This window comes from Triticum dicoccoides, chromosome 1A (genome assembly GCF_002162155.2).
Source record: "Triticum dicoccoides isolate Atlit2015 ecotype Zavitan chromosome 1A, WEW_v2.0, whole genome shotgun sequence".
Lineage (NCBI taxonomy): Eukaryota > Viridiplantae > Streptophyta > Magnoliopsida > Poales > Poaceae > Triticum > Triticum dicoccoides.
Genome location: NC_041380.1, coordinates 368,253,695 through 368,268,985, shown reverse-complemented (window position 1 = coordinate 368,268,985; position 15,291 = coordinate 368,253,695). Strand labels below are relative to the sequence as shown.

Sequence of the window (15,291 nt, the reverse complement as noted above, 5' to 3'; positions counted from 1 at the left end):
TCGGCTTGCTCCTCTCCGGCATCGTCGTCCATACCGTCGATGTCTTCAGAGCCGTAATCGAGCATGTCAGTTAAGTCCTCTGTTGTGGCGATGAAGTGGGTGGTGGGTGGGACGTAAAATTCCCTACTCTCAGCCCCTAGTCTGGGTTGGGCGTAGTTCGGACATTGCTCCTCTGTAATTACGAGGGATCGCATCAAGTCCAGAGCCTCGCTTAACAGCGAGGTTTGTCGGGGGAGAAAAGAGTCCGTGGAGCATGGCGGGAAGGGAATTCCTTGGCCGAGCTCACACGATGCTAACTCCAAGAGTTCGGAGCCAGTGTTCGGGGAAGAGTCTGGCTTTGCGATGGTTTCCAGCGACACTACTTCCTCCGGCTCTCCAGTACTGGGCCTAATAGCCACAGATAGTCCGGCAGGTTTAGCATCTTTGGTCCTGGCGAGGTGCTCCAACTCTAAGGCCAGAGCGGAGGTTGGGGTCGTGAATCCTTGGAAGATCAAGTCTCATCGGATATCAGTGACATAATCCAGGTTTCCAAAACTAATCTGGTGACCTAGGGCGTAGCTGTCGATCTGCTCTAGATGGCCAAGTGAGTTGGCCCGCAGTGCGAAGCCGCCGAATACAAAGATCTGGCCGGGGAGAAAAACCTCCCCTAGGACAGTATCGTTGCGGATGATGGATGGAGCCATCAAACCTTCTGACGGCGACATAGTGGAACTCTCAATGAAAGCACCAATGTCGGTGTCAAAACCGGTGGATCTCGGGTAGGGGGTCCCAAACTGTGCATCTAAGGTTGATGGTAACAGAAGACAGGGGACATGAAGTTTTACCTAGGTTCAGGCCCTCTTGATGGAGGTAATACCCTACATCCTGCTTGATTGATATTGATGAGTATGAGGGTTACAAGCGTTGATCTACCATGAGATCGTAATAGCTAAACCCTAGAAGTCTGGCATGTCAGATTATGATTGCCTCTACGGACTAAACCCTCCGGTTTATATAGACACTGGAGGGGACTAGGGTTGTACAAAGTTGGTTACAGAGAAAGGAATCTTCATATCCGAACGCTAGGCTTTCCATCCATGCCAAGGAGAGTCCCATCCGAACACGGGAGAGAGTCTTCTGTCTTGTATCTTCATAGCCCATTAGTCTGGCCCATGTCACATAGGCCGGACGCCCGAGGACCCCTTAATCCAGGACTCCCTCAAGCAATGTGACTAATGAGTTAGTTGCGGGATGATGCATTATAGAACGAGTAAAGAGACTTGCCGGTAATGAGATTGAACTAGGTATTGAGATACGACGATCGAATCTCGGGCAAGTAACATACCGATGACAAAGGGAACAACGTATATCGTTATGCGGTTTGACCGATAAAGATCTTCATAGAATATGTGGGAGCCAATATGAACATCCAGGTTTCACTATTGGTTATTGACCGGAGACATGTCTCGGTCATGTCTACATAGTTCTCGAACCCGTAGGGTCCGCACGCTTAACGTTTAGTGACGATCGGTATTATGAGTTTATGTGTGATACGTCTCCAATGTATATATAATTTTTTATTGTTCCATGCTATTATATTATCTGTTTTGGATGTTTAATGGGCTTTAATATACCTTTTATATAATTTTTGGGACTAACCTATTAATCAAAAGCCCAGTGCAAATTGCTGTTTTTTTCCTATTTCAGTGTTTTCCAGAAAAGGAATATCAAACGGAATGAAACCTTTGCGAGGATCGTTTTTGGAACAAACGCAATCCAGGAGACTTAGAGTGGACGTTAAGGAAGCAGCAAGGAAACCACGAGGCAGGAGGGCACGCCCTAGGGGGGTGGGCGCCCCCCCACCCTCGTAAGCCCCTCACAGCTCCACCGACCTACTTCTTTCGCCTATATATACTCTTATACCATGAAACCTTCAGGACGAGCCACGAAACACCTTTTCCACCGCCGCAACCTTTTGTACCCGTGAGATCCCATCTTGGGGCCTTTTCCGGCGATCTGCCGGAGGGGGGTTCGATCACGGAGGGCTTCTACATCAACACCATAGCCTCTCCGATGATGTGTGAGTAGTTTACCACAGACCTTCGGGTCCATAGTTATTAGCTAGATGGCTTCTTCTCTCTCTTTGGATCTCAATACAAAGTTCTCCTCGATCTTCTTGGAGATCTATTCGATGTAACTCTTTTGCGGTGTGTTTGCCGAGATCCGATGAATTGTGGGTTTATGAACTTGATTATCTATGAATATTATTTGATTCTTCTCTGAATTCTTATATGCATGATTTGATATCTTTGCAAGTCTCTTCGAATTATCGGTTTAGTTCGGCCTACTAGATTGATCTTTCTTGCAATGGGAGAAGTGCTTAGCTTTGGGTTCAATCTTGCGGTGCTCGATCCTAGTGACATAAAGGGAAATGACACGTATTGTATTATTGCCATCGAGGATAAAAAGATGGGGTTTATATCATATTGCTTGAGTTTATCCCTCTACATCATGTCATCTTGCCTAATGCGTTACTCGTTCTTATGAACTTAATACTCTAGATGCATGCTGGATAGAGGTCGATGTGTGGAGTAATAGTAGTAGATGCAGAATCGTTTCGGTCTACTTGTCACGGACGTGATGCATATATTCATGATCATTGCCTTAGATATCATCATAACTATGCACTTTTCTATCAATTCCTTGGCAATAATTTGTTCACCCACCGTAATACATGCTATCTTGAGAGAAGCCACTAGTGAAACCTATGGCCCCCGGGTCTACTTTACATCATATAAGTTTCCAATCTACAATTCTAGTTTACTATTTATTTTGCAATCTTTATTTTCCAATCTATACCACAAAAATACCAAAAATATTTATCATATTATCTTTATCAGATCTTACTTTTGCAAGTGGCCGTGAAGGGATTGAAAACCCCTTTATCGAGTTGGTTGCAAGGTTCTTATTTGTTTGTGCATGTACTAGGCGATTTGTGTGTAGTCTCCTACTGGATTGATACCTTGGTTCTAAAAAACTGAGGGAAATACTTACGCTACTTTGCTACACCACCCTTTCCTCTTCAAGGGAAAACCAACGCATGCTCAAGAGGTAGCAAGAAGAATTTTTGTCGCTGTTGCCGGGGAGATTTGCACCAAGTCAAGTCAAGATTTGATCTCCCGTCAACTAGCCATTTCTGGCGCCGTTGCTGGGGAGATCTACGCCAAGTTAAGACATACCAAGTACCCATCACAAACTCTTATCCCTCGCATTACATTATTTGCCATTTGCCTCTCGTTTTCCTCTCCCCCACTTCACCTTTGCCGTTTTATTCGCCCTCTTTCGTTCGTCCTTCTATTTGCTCGTGTTACCATGTGCCTTCTATTAGCTTGCATCTTCGCTTGCTAAATATCTATTGATATGGATCCTCATCCTCTTGCTAATCTTTTTAAAAGATCCAATTATGATGAACCAATTGCTAGTGAGTTGGGTGTACTAGATTATCTTTATGAGGTTTTGCTTGAAATTTGTGAATCTGAAAATTGTGATGAAGTGCTTTATGAAGTGATTCATGATAGATCTTTGAATAAAAAGCATGATTGCAATGATGTTATTGTAAATTCTATTAATGTCAATTGTTCTAATAATATGCAAAACCGTAAGCTTGGGGATGCTAGTTTTGCTATGACTACTATTTGTTGCAATGATCATGATTGGGGTGATTGTTCTTTTGATCTTGAAAATTTATTTAAGCCCCATGATGAATATGAGATTGATAATAGTGTTTGCAATATTATTGAAAGTGGGTTTGGAAGAGTGTCAACTTTAGATCCCACACATTTGGATAATGTTAAATCTTATGAAATTGTTTATAAAAGTGGGTTTGGAGAGGTCATGACTTTAGTTAATGTTAATCCCACTATTTTGGAAGAGTGTCAACTTTGCATGCATGTGGATCGTGTTGAAAATATTTTATGTGATAGTTATTTTGTTAAATTTGCTTATGATCCTACATGTAATTATTATGAGAGAGGAAAATATGGTCGTAGAAATTTTCATGTTACTAAATTACCTCTCGTCATGTTGAGATTGCTATTGTTTCTTTTTTCTTCCATGCATATGCTAGTTTTGCTTGTCTTGATAATTTGTTTGCTTATAAAATGCCTATGCATAGGAAGTATGTTAGACTTAGATGTGTTTGTCATGTGTTTTGTGATGCTCTCTTTGTGCTTCAATTCTTGTCTTTCATGTGAGCATCGTTGAAATCGCAATGCCTAGATAGGGGCGTTAAACGATAGCGCTTGTTGGGAGGCAACCCAATTTTATTTTTTGTTCCTTGCTTTTTGTTACTGTTTAGTAATAAATAAATCATCTATCCTCTGTTATGATTGTGTTTTTATGTTTTAATTAGTGTTTGTGCCAAGTAAAGCCTTTAGGATCTTCTTGGGTGATTGTTATTTGATCTTGCTGGAAAAAACAGAAAGTATGCGCTCACGAGAATAATTTTCATTTTTAACCAGAGAGCGATAAAATACTGATTCCAACTGCAGTAGATCAAAATACAAATTATTTAGGATTTCCTAATTTCTTAGGAGTTTTGGAGTTACAGAAGTATTGTAACCTACAGATTACTGCAGACTGTTCTGTTTTTGACAGATTCTGTTTTTCGTGTGTTGTTTGCTTATTTTGATGAATCTATGGCTAGTACCGGGGGGTATGAACCATAGAGAAGTTGGAATACAGTAGGTTTAACACCAATATAAATAAAGAATGAATTCATTATAGTACCTTAAGGTGGTAATTTGTTTTCTTATACCAACGGAGCTCATGAGATTTTCTGTTTAGTTTTGTGTTGTGAGTTTTGAAGTTTTTGGGTAAAGATTTGATGGATTTTGGAACAAGGAGTGGCAAGAGCCTAAGCTTGGGGATGCCCAAGGAAACCCAAGGTAAAATCCAAGGACAACCAAAAAGCCTAAGCTTGGGGATGCCCCAGAAGGCATCCACTCTTTCGTCTTCGTTTATCGGTAACTTTACTTGAGGCTATATTTTTATTCACCACATGATATGTGTTTTGCTTGGAGCGTCTTGCATGATTTGAGTCTTTGCTTTTTAGTTTACTACAATCATCCTTGCTGTATACACCTTTTGGGAGAGACACACATGAATCGTAATTTATTAGAATACTCTATGTGCTTCACTTATATCTTTTGAGCTAGATAATTTTGCTCTAGTGCTTCACTTATATTTTTAGAGCACTGTGGTGGTTTTATTTTGTAAAAATTATCGATCTCTCATGCTTCACTTATATTATTTTGAGAGTCTTTTAGAACAACATGGTAATTTGCTTTGGCTATAAAATTAGTCCTAATATGATAGGCATTCAAGATGGGTATCATAAAAACTTTCATATAGAGTGCATTGAATACTATGATACTTGATAGATGTTTTGAGATATAAAGGTGATAATGTTAGAGTCATGCTAGTTGGGTAATTGTTAAATTGAGAAATACTTGTGTTAAAGTTGGCAAGTCCCGTAGCATGCACATATGGTAAACGTTGTGTGACAAATTTGAAGCATGGGGTGTTCTTTGAGTGCTTTCCTTATGAGTGGCGGTCGGGGACGAGCGATGGTCTTTTCCTACCAATCTATCCATCTAGGGGCATGCGTAGTAGTACTTTGCTTCGAGGGCTAATAAACTTTTGCAATAAGTATATGAGTTCTTTATGACTAATGTGAGTCCATGGATCATACACACTCTTACCTTTCCGCAATTTGCTAGCCTCTACGGTACCGTGCATTGCCCTTTCTCACCTTGAGAGTTGGTGCAAACTTCGCCGATGCATCCAAACCCCGTGATACGATACGCTCTATCACACATAAGCCTCCTTATATCTTCCTCAAAACAGCCACCATACCTACCTATTATGGCATTTCCATAGCCATTCCGAGATATATTTCCATGCAACTTTCCACCATTTCGTTTATTATGACACGCTTCATCATTTTCATATTGCTTTGCATGATCATGTAGTTGACATCGTATTTGTGGCAAAGCCACTTTCATAATTCTTTCATACATGTCGCTCTTGATTCATCGCATATCCCTGTACACCGTGGGAGGCATTCACATAGAGTCATATTTTTGTTCTAGTATCAAGTTCGGACTTGTATATTCCAGTGATGGGCTTCCTCAAAATACCCTAGGTCTTCCTGAGCAAGCAAGTTGGATGCACAACCACTTAGTTTCTTTTGATGAGCTTTCATACACTTATAGCTCTAGTGCATCCGTTGCATGGCAATCCCTACTCCTCGCATTGACATCAATTGATGGGCATCTCCATAGCCCATTGATTAGCCGTGTCAATGTGAGACTTTCTCCTTTTTTGTCTTCTCACATAACCCCCATCATCATATGCTATTCCACCTATAGTGCTATATCCATGGCTTGCGCTCATGTATTGCGTAAGGGTTGAAAAGGCTGAAGCGTGTTAAAAAGTATGAACCAATTGCTCGGCTTGTCATCAGGGTTATGCATGATGGGAGCATTTTGTGTGACGAAAATGAAGCATGGCAAAACTATATGATTTTGTAGGGATAAGCTTTCTTTGGCTATGTTATTTTGATAAGACATAATTGCCTGGTTAGCATGCTTGACGTATTACTATTTTTATGTCAACATTAAACTTTTATCTTGAATCTTTTGGATCTGAACATTCATGCCACAATAAAGAGAATTACATTGAAAATTATGTTAGGGAGCATTCCACATCAAAAATTTTGTTTTTATCATTTACCTACTCGAGGACGAGTAGGAATTAAGCTTGGGGATACTTGATACGTCTCCAACGTATCTATAATTTTTGATTGTTCCATGCTATTATATTATCTGTTTTGGATGTTTAATGGGCTTTAATATACCTTTTTATATTATTTTTGGGACTAACCTATTGACCGAAAGCCCAGTGCAAATTGCTGTTTTTTTGCCTATTTCAGTGTTTCGCAGAAAAGGAATATCAAACGGAATGAAACCTTTGCGAGGATCATTTTTGGAACGAACGCAATCCGAGAGACTTGGAGTGGACGTCAAGGAAGCAGCGAGGAAGCCACGAGGCAGGAGGGCGCGCCCCCACCCTCGTGGGCCCATCGCAGCTCCACCGACCTACTTCTTTCGCCTATATAACTCTTATACCCTGAAACCTTCAGGAAGAGCCACGAAACACCTTTTCCACTGCCGCAACCTTATGTACCCGTGAGATCCCATCTTGGGTCTTTTCCGGCGATCTGCCGGAGGGGGATTCGATCATGGAGGGCTTCTATATCAACACCATAGCCTCTCTGCCTCCCCCCTCGAGCGTGGGGCTCGACGAGGCTGACGGTGCCGTGCTGCTCCGGACCTAGGGTTTCGCGACGGCGACCCCAGATCCAGAGGGTCGGGCCTCTGGACTTGGTGTGGCGAGCACGCGGGTGGCCCGGCGTGACCCTTTGGGGGTGCGGCTGCGGCTGTTTGGCTATGCCCCAGCAGATCCAGGTGGCGGAGGCTGCGGGTCACCGTGGCAGCGGCATGGTCGGCGGCAGCAAGGTGCGGGTGGCAGGTCCCCATGATGGCGCCACTACTCCTGCTCGACGCGACCCCCTGCGGTGGCTGGCCTTGTTTGGCAGCCATCTAGCGGCTGCTGCTCTGCAATGGCCGGTGCTTCCCTACATCGACGGTGAGAACACGTGGTTTCCCTCTCGGTGCTGATGGTCTTCTTCGGCGGTCTGCTTCCCCGTCTCCTGTCTGCTTTGCTTCGACGGTATTTGGGGTTCTGGTCTTGGGCCGGGGCAAAATCCCTGCGCGGCGATGTCCTGCGCTGACAACGGTGACACCTGAGGGTGTCGTAACCTCCATGGAGGCGCTGTCATGGCCCGGACTAACCCTCTCCTCAAGCACCGGGGGAAACCCTTGGTCCAGTTCACTGGACAAGGCAGCGGTGGCGTCTCAGCGCCATTCCCTTCTTGAAGGCGTTGTTTGGGTCGCACTTGCAGTCCCCGATGCGGCAACTGGAGATGGTGGCCTCCCCGGTCTTCCGGTGAGGCTTGCTGGTAATGCGATGCTGTGACGAGGGCTTCAGCATAGAGCGTGGGCGTCCGGGGCGCTATGTACACTGGCGCCGGCATGTCCAAGACGATGGCTTCACTAGTCCTGGTTGGGTCCTGCCATCCACCTGCCGTCTCTTAGGCACATATGGGTGGAAGGTACGTTGGCCTGGACAGCCCTGGAGATGCGGTCTTCTTTGGAGGCGCCTGGCAACGGCTGTGACGCGGCCTTGAGGCTCTAAGTCTAGTTACCTCGTCGTTCATGGTTGGAGGCTGGACAAGGCTAGACCTTTCATAGTTGCAGTCTGTAGTTGGTAGCACCTCCTCGCCTGCTCGTTTGGTGAGGACGATGATGTGTGTGTGTGTGTGTCCATCCTCTTGGGAGGTTGTACCTGTACTGTTGTTCTCTTCCTGTTCAATGAAATGAAACGCAAACTCTTTTGCGTTTTCTCGAAAAAAGTAGTATACCACAGACCTTCAGGTCCATAGTTATTAGCTAGATGGCTTCTTCTCTCTCTTTGGATCTCAATACAAAGTTCTCCTCGATCTTCTTGGAGATCTATTCGATGTAACTCTTTTGCGGTGTGTTTGCCGAGATCCGATGAAATGTGGGTTTATGAACTTGATTATCTAATATTATTTGATACTTCTCTGAATTATATGCATGATTTGATATCTTTGCAAGTCTCTTCGAATTATCGGTTTAGTTTGGCCTACTAGACTGATCTTTCTTGCAATGGGAGAAGTGCTTAGCTTTTGGTTCAATCTTGCGGTGCTCGATCCCAGTGACATAAAGGGAAACGACACGTATTGTATTGTTGCCATCAAGGATAAAAAGATGGGGTTTATATCATATTGCTTGAGTTTATCCCTCTACATCATGTCATCTTGCCTAATGCGTTACTCCGTTCTTATGAACTTAATACTCTAGATGCATGCTGGATAGCGGTCGATGTGTGGAGTAATAATAGTAGATGCAAAATCATTTCGGTCTACTTGTCACGGACGTGATGCCTATATTCATGATCATTGCCTTAGATATCATCATAACTATGCGCTTTTCTATCAATTGCTCGGCAGTAATTTGTTCACCCACCGTAATACATGCTATCTTGAGAGAAGCCACTAGTGAAACCTATGGCCCTTCGGTCTACTTTACATCATATAAGTTTCCAATCTACAATTCTAGTTTACTATTTATTTTGCAATCTTTACTTTCCAATCTATACCACAAAAATACCAAAAATATTTATCTTATTATCTTTATTAGATCTCACTTTTGCAAGTGGCCGTGAAGGGATTAACAACCCCTTTATCGCGTTGGTTGCAAGGTTCTTATTTGTTTGTGCAGGTACTAGGCGATCTGCATGTAGTCTCCTACTGGATTGATACCTTGGTTCTCAAAAACTGAGGGAAATACTTACGCTACTTTGCTGCATCACCCTTTCCTCGTCAAGGGAAAACCAACGCATACTCAAGAGGTAGCAATGTGTTTTGATGTACCGAAGGTAGTTCGGAGTCCCGGATGTGATCACGGACATGACGAGGAGTCTCGAAATGGTCGAGACATAAAGATTGATATATTGGATGACTATATTCGGACACTGGATGAGTTCCGGGGGTCACCGGATAATTATCGAAGTGCCGGGGGGTTATCGGAACCCCCGGGGGAACTAATGGGCCAACATGGGCCTTGTGTGAGAGAGAGGAGGGGCCATAGGGCTGGCCGCCCCCCTTTGGAGTCCGAATTGTACAACGAGAGGGGGGGGGCGCCCCCTCTTTCCCTCCCTCTCCTTCCTTCCCCCTCCCTCCTCCTAGTTGGGCTAGGAAAGGGGGAGTCCTACTCCTACTAGGAGGAGGACACCACCCCCTCCTTGGCACGCCCCAAGGCCGGCCGGCCTCCCCCTTTCTCCTTTATATACGGGGGCAGGGGCACCCTAGAACACACAAGTTGATTGTTTCCAGCCGTGTGCGGTGCCCCCCTCTACCATAATCCACCTCGGTTATATCATAGCAGTGCTTAGGCGAAGCCCTGTTCCGGTAGCATCATCATCACTGTCATCACGCCATCATGCTGACGGAGCTCTACCTTGACACTCTGCTGGATCGTGAGTTCGTGGGACGTCACCGAGCCAAACGTGTGCAGATCACGGAGGTGCCGTACTTTCGGTACTAGGATCGGTCGATCGTGAAGACGTATGATAACCGCGTTGTCATAACGCTTCTGCTTACGGTATACGAGGGTGCGTATACAACACTCTCCCCTCTCGTTGCTATGCATCACTATGATCTTACGTGTGCGTAGAATTTTTTCTGAAATTACGTCGTTCCCCAACAATTTGGTGCATAGGATAGGATTTTTTCCACTGAGTCTAGGCTAATGTTTTTTCCCTCCAAAATGTGAAGGATTGATTCCTATCCTACATAGGAATAGGAATCCATTCCTACAAAACAAAGGGATTTAAAGGATTTTTTCCTTTGCAAATCCCATCCTATAGAATTCCTACAAAAATCCTACAAACCAAAGGAGGCCTGAGTCTAGGCTAATGTTTATTTTCCTATGAAATGTGGAGGATAGGAAGAATTCCTCCATAGGAATAGGATTCCATTCCTACAAACTAAAGGGCTCTAAAGGAATTTTCCTATAGAAATCCTATCCTATGAAATTCCTACAAGATTCCTCTAAACCAAGGGAAAATTTTGTTTTTGCCACTCTAGATTTTGCCAATTTTCCTTATACCATTCTAGATTTTGACATTTCACTTTTGCCACTCTTAGCTTTTGACAATTATCACAATTGCCATTCCGTGGCAAAAGCAGAATAATTTTATTTCATTTTTGCCACTCTTTGCTTTTGAAATGTATCACAATTGCCACTCCGAAAATTTTGCTTTTGCCGCCGGAATGGCAATTCAGATAATTGTCAAAAACTAAGAGTGGCAAAAGTGAAATGTCAAAATCTAGAGTGGCATAAGGAAAATTGGTAAAATCTAGAGTGGCAGAAACAAAATTCTCCCCTAAACCAAAGGAGGCCTAAATTATCACGTCTTCATCCCTGCCCTGTCCAGTTCATCGAAGCTTGTTTTCCTTTTTCATTTCTTTGATTGATGTGTGTGTGGAGCATGACTTCATTCGCTGTCCTATCTTGCGGCTGTCCATCTATCCACATCCAACTGCGTCGTTCACTTCTTTTTCTAAACTTCAGTCTTAAGCCCATCTTCACAAATCAAATCAAATCAAACCAAACCAAATGATGTGATTATTTTGGGGAAGTACATCATACATAGCTTTATTGATACGAAAACACGAATACATCATTCACTAGTTTTCCCAGCTAAAAAGTTCGGGAGTTCATCGACCCAACTATAGGAATTCTTATTACTCAAACTAAACCGTGCTAGCTCATGTGCCGCACAATTCGCTTCTCATCCTGAAGGCCAAATTCTTTGCGTGGTTGACAATCCAAGGAAGGATTTGAACTGCGGATAGACTAGCCAAGCGTGGTTGGACAAATTGTGGCTTCTGCCCGCTATGCAAGAGGGAGCTGGAAACATCATCGCACTTGCTACACAAATGCCGCTACACTTTCAGGCTTCAGTGTTTGGTTTAGAATTGGCTCCAACTAGTGCACATTGACACTATCATTTGGGCTATGGAAAGGTCCATAAAAGATTGGTGGATCAAAATTTCTGGAAGGAACATCCCAAACAGGAGTGCGATGGCTTCCACCACTCATGTGTTGGACCATTTGGAATGAGAGGAATGCAAGGTTCTTCCGGCACAAATCCGGCCCTATGACGATTCTCATGGAGGAGATTAAGAAATAAGCAATAGGTCATCCCGGGTGCAAAGCGATTGGGTCAACTAATGTCAGGACAATAGTTGTACTAGTGTTGGAGCTTTTGCGTCTTGTTGTAACCTCAACTCTATTTCTTCCTTAATTAATTGATGAGGCTAATCGTATGCCTTCGTTTCAAAAAAAATCACTTCTCATAAGCAATGTAAGAATTTGACCTTCCTGTCATTGTTGTATGTGTCAACTCAGTCCACCAATATTGTCATCGTTGCATCACACCATTAAAATTGTCCCTGTATATAAATTAATCACTTCTAGAGAATCCAAGTCGCTTCAACGACATGAAACCAATTGAGTTTCCATGGATCAAGCCATTCTGTGTAGCCATAAATTTCAGCATGGCTACATCAACACCTTGTGATGTATATGAGCAATTTGCTGTAAGGGACTAACCTTTTCCATCTTTGACGATCGATGCAGTAGCACCATCCTCGACTGAAAGAGCATGGTGCCTCCATGTTTGGTTTTGGTAACTGATGACAATCCCTATGGACTAATGGTTGCTTTGAGTTATACTTAATGGTTTGTCATAGGCGTTACTTAAGACCATATGTTGGTTTCAAGGTTATAAGAAGGAGATTATGTGTTGACCAAGGTGTTATTCAAGGAGTTATCCAAAGATTGGCCATGGAGAGTTGAGCCAATTGCAAGCATATCTTGAAGAATAAGATTGTGTGAACATTCATGTTACCTTTCAATACATCATCTTAATGGAGAAAGTAGGAAATATACAAGGTTGATCCAGACAAAGTGCTAAGAGTGGATTAAATTTGATCAACACACAAAGCATAGACCATGTACCAAGTGGGATCATGTGATATCACGGTATGGTAAGCATTGTCCATTACGCTATGTGAACTAACCCATGATCTATGTGTTTGGTGTTTCTATGTGGGGTTAGGTATCTTTCCATGGGCTTGCATCAAAAGGAAGATCTCATATAACCCAAGAGAGGATGGCATCAAGTGATGATCGTCATCAAGGTTGCAGTGTGCAAGTTCAAGAGGAGCATAACGAAGAGATCACATGCTTGAAGCTTGTCGACCATTTGGTGATAATGGCCTCGCGGAGATGTGCCTAAAAGTAGCTCTCCCATAGTGGAGTACGGGGGAGCAAATCATGAGTCCTCACCAAGTGTGTGCTACCAAGAAAGGTGTTCCATCTTGAGGTGAGCATGATTGTCATCATCTAGCTCAAGTGGATTATGTGCAAGGCAAATGTTTGACCTTGATAGTTTCTTATTTTACTGGTCTCATGGTGTTAGTTAGGATACCGGGTTATAGGTGATTGTCGTACTATCAATGGGCTCTCTCGAGTGAGTAGCTTGATCGTATCGTTCATACAGAGCTCAAATCATTGCATCCTTGGCATCCTATTTGTTTTTTCTCTTTGCTAGGTTTTAGAGTTTGTGTTCGTCTTCTTGTCAAACTCAAGTTCATCAAAAAAGAGTTTGATGCATCATCTATGCCTTTTCGGTGTTGGAGATTTCATCGGTTCATATTTGGGGAAGGTTCTCTTCTTTATCCTATTCACATTTCTTCTCCATTTCTACTTCTTAATTTATCCAGTCCTTGTTGGATAGTGCTTGTTGTCATCTATCCAACAAGCTTGAGTGCTGATTTCGGAGTTTGTTTGCAGAAGTTATGGATGTTCTGGCTCTGTTGCTATCTATTTAGAGATAGTACCTTCCCCTTAAGAGGTAGTATTGCTTGTGCGATACTTCTGTTGTTGTATCGCGCGTACTATCGTGGTGTTTTTTGTTACCCACCAATAATTAGAGGTAGTACCGCTTGTGCGGTACTTCTGCTATTATGTTGCACATACTACTGTGGGGATCTGTTACCCACCAATATCTAGAGGCAGTACCGCTCCCTTAAACGGTGGTACTATTTGAGCTTTCCAGAACATAGCACTTAGATTCGTGGGGGCCTATTTAAGGGGGCCCCCATGGTAGAACCGTTGACCGGTCAGACGACACATCGTCACCAAAAAAAGATGCATGGTCCCACATGTAAGCAACCACGTCAGCATCTTCTGGGCCCATATGTCAGCAACCTTGACCGGTAAAAACTCATTGCGATTTATTACTGACGGGACCGTCAGCGACAAAACCCATGCCGGACCCACATGGAAGAAGCCACCTCAGCAACTGCTAGCCCCACCCATCTGAATCTTTGACGGGTCAAGCCCCCGAACCGATCACCGGTGACGGGATTATCATCACCAAAAAGATTTTAGGCGACAGATTGGGCCATCGTAGGTGAGATTCTGGGCCACCACCGAAGACGACCACTGGTGACATTTTTTGGTCTGTCACCTAATATACGAACTTGCGTGACGGAAAAAGTGGCACCGAAAAAAATTTATTTTCTATGACGGTGCTTTGGTGACGGTGGGCACGACCACCGGAAAACGTCGCCAGTGTATTTTCCATGACGAAAAGGGTTATACATGACACAACTGAAGCATCGCAAAATAGAGCAAAGTTTATAATGGGAGGTCACAATACCTGCAGGGCGAGGGGAGAGAAAAAGCACAATGAAAGCGCAAGAAAGACGATGCAGGCCAAGGAGACCATGGCACGATGATGGTAGACTTCTCCTGCACCTTTTTAGGCGAAACTGGAAACAACCATCGGTCGCCCCTGGTTTCCGCTGCCCTCGCCTACCTTGAGCGCGGTGATGATCGGCTAGGCAAAGATGGACCTGAGCTGACACAAACCCACAGGAAGCCCGACAGCGAAGTTCACCCTTATGTTCGAGGGGAGCGAAGCTAGAGGACACCGCCGTGCTTTGCTAGATTTAAATGGAAGGAGAGAGCCGCGACAACAAGAAAAATATATATGGGAGGCGATATGAGAGGATGGGCACAAGGGGTGTTTTTAAGCAACCCATGGCAACCGATGTTGCATGTCCCATCCATGTCAGACAACCAAGCACAAAGCAAGGTTGTACCTGGATGCACAGGCATACCAAATGCACATGCTCATGCGGGACAAACATCTGGCTGACAGGCTCACACGAGCGAAGCTACAATCCAAGTGTTGGGGAACGAATTATTTCAAAAAAAGTCCTATGATCACGCAAGATCTATCTAGGAGAAGCATAGCAACGAGCGGGGAGAGTGTGTCCACGTACCCTCGTAGACCGAAAGCGGAAGTGTTTAGTAACGTGGTTGATGTAGTCGTATGTCTCCGCGATTCAATCGATCCAAGCACCGAACGTACGACACCTTCGTGTTTAGCACACATTCAGCACGATGACGTCCCTCGAGTTCTTGGTCCAGTTGAGGACGAGGGAGAGTTCCATCAGCACGACGGCGTGGTGACAGTGATGATGAAGTTACCGGAGCAGGGCTTCGCCTAAGCGCTACGATGATA

The 15,291-nt window shown here is 44.0% G+C and overlaps 1 pseudogene; it reads right to left on the bottom strand.

Annotated features, from left to right (window-relative positions):
- LOC119353162 overlaps nucleotides 1-7,868 on the bottom strand; it is a 29,439-nt pseudogene extending 21,571 nt beyond the window's left edge.
- Between the last annotated feature and the right edge of the window lie 7,423 nt (nucleotides 7,869-15,291).